This window comes from Octodon degus, unplaced genomic scaffold, assembly GCF_000260255.1.
Source record: "Octodon degus isolate 3935 unplaced genomic scaffold, OctDeg1.0 scaffold00009, whole genome shotgun sequence".
Classification (NCBI taxonomy): Eukaryota; Metazoa; Chordata; class Mammalia; order Rodentia; family Octodontidae; genus Octodon; species Octodon degus.
The window spans coordinates 7,157,499-7,163,777 of record NW_004524585.1 but is presented as its reverse complement, the minus strand read 5'-3'; the positions used below and the strand labels follow the sequence as shown (position 1 = coordinate 7,163,777).

The following is a 6,279-nucleotide window of genomic DNA, read 5'->3' as shown; positions in this document are numbered from 1 at the left end:
GCCGCACCGTCCCGGTCCGGCTCGCACTCCCCGCCGGCCGCGCGCACACCCCCGCCCGGCCAGGCAGCCCGGCCCGGCCCCCGGTCCCCAGTCCGAGACTCACCAGGAAGTTGCGAGTGTTCCGTCCTCCCGCCCTCGAGAGACTCAGAGCGAGCGGGAAGCTCGGCCCGGCGCCGCCGCGGAAAGGCCCACTGGGCCTGGGGCGAGACAGCGCGGCCCCGAGCCGGTCGGCCACCTTCCGCCGCGCCACCCCCGCGGCCACTGCAGGCGCGGGCACTCACCCAGCGCACGGCGAGGCGCGGCCCCAGAGCGAACCTAGAGGCGGCCCATCCTCCCGCGGCTCCCTCTCCTCCTCGCGCGGCCGCCGCTGTCAGGCGTGTAAACATCCCGGCATCCCCGAGGAGAGGGGCGGGGCGTGCCTAGGCCCCGCCCCCTGCCTGCCGGAACCGCCTCCGCCGCGCAGCGGCCTTGGTCCCCTCCAGCCCTCTCTCTCCTGCCGGCGGCTTCGCCTCTTAGACCTCTTCCCCGCGGTGAGCCACCTTGCCCCAAGAGAGGGTCTGATGCTTTGTAAGAACTTAGGTTTTCTTCGGATGTATTTTTATGCCCTCTCTTGGAAGCGGTGAGCGACCTCGGTTTTGATCCTGTCCTCTTGCCAAGTGCATTAATCTGCCTCTTTGCTTAACGTTAGCGCAGGGTAAATGAAGCAGAAAGGCGGTTTTGAGGGGGGGGAGTTTGTTTTTGTTTTTTTTTTTTTCAGGCTGGCTAAGTGGCTTTCTAGGCGTTTCCAAAAGGCAACCTACCTAGTGTGCTTTGCAGGACCTTTAAAATATATATGTATTTATATAATGATGAGGTATACATATTTATACATAAATATTTCCCATATACATATGCACACCTATTCTCCAGAATCCTATCACATGTGATTGCAAAACAATGCTTTAAGTCTATGGGCTTCACTGCTTTAATAACTGGAAATAAACTTCTGGAGCAGATTGCTAGGAGACCAGTACGGAGTCAGTCAGACCTCAAGGGTAATCTCAGCTAAGTGATTAACTTTGCGACCTGACAGCAAATTAATCTCTCCAAGTGTCAGTGTCTTTGTCCGTAAAAAATAAATAGTAACAGCCCCTATCTTTGGGGTTACAAATAGAAATAAATAAGATAATGCAAAGTGCTTAAACAGAGACTGCTGTAAGAAATGCTTTTTAAAATAGTTGCTATTATTCCAAAGTCACTACTTTGATTTTCCCTAGCAAAGGGACTAGAACAAAGATTTAAGTATGTAGCTCAAACATTTAAAGTGTCAAATCTATGGAATTAAGAGGTGGAAAGTTAAATTTTAAGAAAAGATCATTCAGCTTCTGAAGACTGATTCAAGAGACTGAAGTATTCATAAATGTGCTAGAGAAGGAAGTTACGACTATTTGCCAACACGCAAAGTCCCTGCTCCCATACGATTCACATTATCGTGAGAAAGGGCAAAAGTTAAAAAATCCAGTAAATACTTACTATATCAGATGATGAGTCACAGAGAAATAAAGCTAGGCAAGGAGACTGAGAGGGAGAGTGCTATTTTAAATGTTTATCTGGGAAGGCCTCTCTGACATTTGAGAAGAGACCTGGAGAAGGGAGAAAAGAGATGAGTAGCTGTCCAGAAAGAGAGCGTCTTACATAGGGAGCCCAAGTGCAAAGACTCTGAGTGGAAGTGGAGTTGGCATGTTTGCAAAAATAGCCCAGAGGTCAAAGGAGCTAAAACCAAGAGCACTAGGAGGCTAGCTGGTGAAATCAGAAGAGAGGGTAAGGCACAAGAAGGGGATAGAGCAGCAACCCTGACACCTTCAGAACGTATTCTAAATGAAATGGAGAGCCGCTCAAGGAGGGGCAAAGCCAAACTGAGTTGGGAAAGACCAAGCTGCACTGTGGAGAATAGACTGAAGGGTAGGAGCACCTAGCAGTTGGGAGACTCTAGTAATGGTCCATCCAAATACATTGACTTAGACCGAGTGCTGACAGCAGTAGTAAGAATGCTCAGGCTCTGAGGTAATTCTAAGAGCACCAGCAAGACTTGCTGATATGGTAAATGTGGGTTTAGGAAGGAGTAAAGATGAAGGCAGTCTTTGGCAGTTGACCGGATCTCCTTCCCGATCACACCAAATCGAATCAGTCAGTGAAATAAGAACAGTGCTGTGTGAGTCATGCACAGGCTCGCTTTGCAGGAAAAACAACCTGATGTTGTCAGGGTGAAGACATTTCAGTCTGAGGCCAGAGACAGGGTAAGGTTCTACTTGCTATCTTTTCCATTACCTGTTAGAATTTATGGACTGATATGTGATCAATGAGACAGCCCACTCAAATAAAGTACACATCCATCCACAAACTAGGTATTCCACTGATACAAGCAAAACGCATATACTATGTGAACACTGATTAATGATCGGATGGATCAAAATGAGTTCCCGAAGACATGTTAGCTACAAGGACTTTATTATCTAGGAAGAAACTTGTCAGTTGCTATATTATGTGCAAAATATTAAAATAATCTGAATTCTATTTTGTCACTTTAAAGAACTGTTACTACAGCTAAATCATAATGCACTAATTCAAAGGTTGGAAACCCTCAAAACCCAGTCCACTGCATTTCTGTTTGCAACTTTATATCACGTTTTTAGTAGATATGGAATATTCATCCAAACCTCTGGCCTCTTGGCCAGGAGCAAATGCTAATGGAAATGTAAGTAGCCTGCCCAGAGAGGCTCCTTATCCAAGGATTATTAGAGCAGTAGCCGGTTTTAAACGGGTTTCTATTCATTTCTCTACCAAAATTACTCCAAAAATGTTGCTGTGGTTCCATCAAACACATTAATTATAGTCCTTCATTTGGACTACTTCATATCTATATTTAATTGACATGCAACACATCTCATTAACTATCAGACTTTTCTGTTAGTAGTATTTGATTATCCTGAAAACTCCTCCTTTACCCAAAGTCTTCATGAATTTGCTGTTGTTGTTGTTCCTTTTTTGCTTCTGTTTGTTTGTAAGCTTTGCTGGCCCTACACAAGCAAAATTTAGAGGTAGTATTGATTATCAAAATCTTTTTTTTTCCTCCACAAGCTAATCCAAAACAGATGTTACATACCAGACTCAGTGTAAATGCAATTTCTCCGCAGAGAGAGAAGCTTGGTAGGAAAAGAAATATTTTTCTAAGGAAGAATGATGAAGTGATAGTAAAAATAATTCTCTTTTTGACAGAGATCCTAGCCACTGGAGTAGAACAAAAAGGTCCAGCCTTCTTTCCTCAAACATAGCGCTGGCAACAGGTGTACTTAAAAAGCTAGTAGTGGTATTGGCAGCCACTGGATTTGGCAGCTAAACGGTGATGAGGCTTAGTCTAGCTGTTGAAATACCTAGACTAAATTTAAATTAGGCCAAGAGGAGGAAGTCAAAGTGCAGACTGCAGACAACTTGGGAGATCACTTTTCTCTGACCTGAATATGGTCACTGTACAATATTAGGGGGAAAAAAAAAAACACACCCTTATCTTGCTTTGAAACACACTTGAAAAATATTAGAAATTTATTTTCTCACCTCCCATGCACATGGGCTTCACACAAAAACAGTAACATCAACCTTAATTTTAGACTCACATCAAATCCCTAGAATTTAAACTCACAGAAAGATAAATTCTGCTGCATCCTGATTATCTACTTACAATATTTTGAGAAAACAGTTCATAGTTAAAAATTGTGGAATACCGATAGCTGCTTTTTCCTAGCTATCTTTGCAGTAGTTATAAAGCCAAGGAAAGATTTCAGTACACCATACTTTTTCTATTTATTTGTTTGTTTATTTATTTATTTATTTATTTATTTATTGGATACAGGGTCTCGCTACAGAGCACAAGACTCGTAGTGATCCTCCTGTATCAGCCTCCCCAGCCCGAGATTACAGGCCTGTACCACATCTCCTGGTTCCAGCGCCCACACAGCATGTGATAACAGGGATCAAAGCCAGGTCCTTGCATTTGCCAGGCAGGCACTCAGATGACCGAGGTGTCTCCCCATCCCACCATACATATTTTTAACATAGGAAAGTGTAATATGTTAGTTGCAAAACAAGAAAAGAAAATACAGCTTGCAGTTTGTATTTATATGATTCCTTGGGTCAACAGAATATAACTGAATTTATGTTCCTTGCTTTAAACTATAAAAGCCAAAGGGCCAACATGCAGTAGGCAGTAAGTCACAGCAATGAAGGAAATGTATGTAGAGCTATTTCCCTTTTTATTCTTGTACACCCTATCCTTGAAGTGGAGCCAAACTGTGAAGCCATTTCACAGGACGTAATTTTCTCAGCAGTGGCGGCATTCTTAGTCACCACCAGTGTTCACAAGCACCCTTTAATTATCTCTGTGTTTGACAGAGAGCTGGGGCGATATAGTAATCAAATCTCCAACATTTTTTTTAAACTGTAGGCTTCTTTCACATATTTTGTATGCTGCCTTGCGGGTCTGTGTCTAACAGGAAAAAAAAATGTTATAAACACCCTGTGATTTCACAGAACTAAATGGAAAGATCTCAGAGTTGTGCAGGATCCCTCTTCTCTCCCCACCCACTCCTTATGTCCTCTCTCCTATGTCCCTCACTCCAACTGTGCAATGCACCAAGTCCATTTAGGCTAGAACATTAGAGACAGTAGTCTCTTTCCAAATTAGAAAGAAAGCAAAACATAATTTGTTCTACTCACTTTTAATATTTTCTGATAGTTTATTTGAGATATTACTTTAAGTCATATACTCAAAGATAAACCCCTACTAAAATTGGCGTAGTACAAGAGGTGCAAAGTTATATTCAGTATTGCATTCATCTTTCTAACCCATTTTGTTCATACTTAAATCATAATTGTTTGATTGATGCACTTGCTAAATTTGTTCTTTAGCTGCCCCACTTTAAAATATCTTAGTAGTTAGTTCTTCGGTTCCATTGCTGTCCTAACATTCAATCTGTTTGGAAACACCGGATGTGCATAAAACCATATTTGGAACCAGGCCACATCTTATCCAAAGGCATACTGAAAGCAGGCTCTGCATGCCCTAGAACAATAAGCCTAGTTAATCATGAACAGCCTCAACCTCCTCCAAGGTTCTGCTACTCAGTTCACCATTGGATACTATTTAAAATATGGAGACACTTTTATTTCTTTAATCATTGCAATATCAGTTTTTCCTTGCCAAATTTAGCATTATGTGAAGAGCACCTGAAATAAGATTTTCATGAAATAGTATCATTTTCAAAGCTTGAGAATAGAGGGAGGCAGAGATATGTTTTAAAACTTCTTTAAGTACTACCTTTTCCTATTAGAAAATGACAAGAACGTTTAAATTCAAAAGCCATTCAAGGACAGTGGAATAAGCGCTTCCCTGGTAAGTGCAATGGCCTGAGTTCAATCCCCGGTTCTGCCAGAAAAAAAAAAAAAAAAATGCTATTCAAGGACTGTACTGCTGAAACAAGCCAGTATTTATCTATGGGCTTATGGGATTATCTGTTCTTTGAAACAGTAGAAGACAAACAGAAGAATGTGGACTCATGGAAACTGCAAACAATTTTCATTGGGTAGTATTGTTAACTTTTCCAATTAGTGTTATTTATTACTATATGATTGACAAATTTAATCTGTAGGACTTTTTTATTATTTTAAAATCATGTATATTGAATCATGTACCTTATCAAGTTTTTAAATCAGTAACTTAAATCTTGGCATGTCTTCTTCACTAGTATGTGTAAGGCCTGAGGTTCAATGCCCATCACTGTCAAAACAATATTAAAATGGTACATGAAACCAAACTGTTCAAGTATTTAAGTTCTGGTTTTCTCTTTTTCTTGCTCACATTAAAAGGTAGTTATTGAAAATTATTTACATCTTTTCCTGAAGATGTAAGTAAAATATTACTTCATGTTTCAAATTAAATTAAAGTAATATTTCATCCGGATTTCATATTATGACTCCTATCTAGTTAGTTTTATTTTACTACTTACTATAGGAAATAGATGGAAATATATAAATAGTGATGACATGAAAATGAATCATAACAATGCTTAGTTTTATTTATAGTATAAATTTTTATAAATACATTTCTATAACTACTACATAATCAAAAGTTTATTAGTAGTAACTGCTTAAAAAGGTTATTATACTGTCACAAAATTGAACTATGTAAAGAGATTACATTAAGACAAAATTATATCATATCATAATCATATCATCTCAATCTTCGCT

The 6,279-nt window shown here is 40.5% G+C and overlaps 1 protein-coding gene across 2 annotated transcripts in view; it reads right to left on the bottom strand.

Annotated features, from left to right (window-relative positions):
• Nek7 (NIMA related kinase 7) overlaps window positions 1-390 on the bottom strand; it is a 159,478-nt gene extending 159,088 nt beyond the window's left edge. Inside the window, exon 1 of one of the 2 annotated variants that reach the window (XM_023707789.1) lies at window positions 104-390. The gene's annotated coding sequence lies outside the window, so the exon portion shown is untranslated. The remainder of the gene's footprint in view (window positions 1-103) is intronic. The other variant, XM_004625313.2, reaches the window with a different exon arrangement.
• Between the last annotated feature and the right edge of the window lie 5,889 nt (window positions 391-6,279).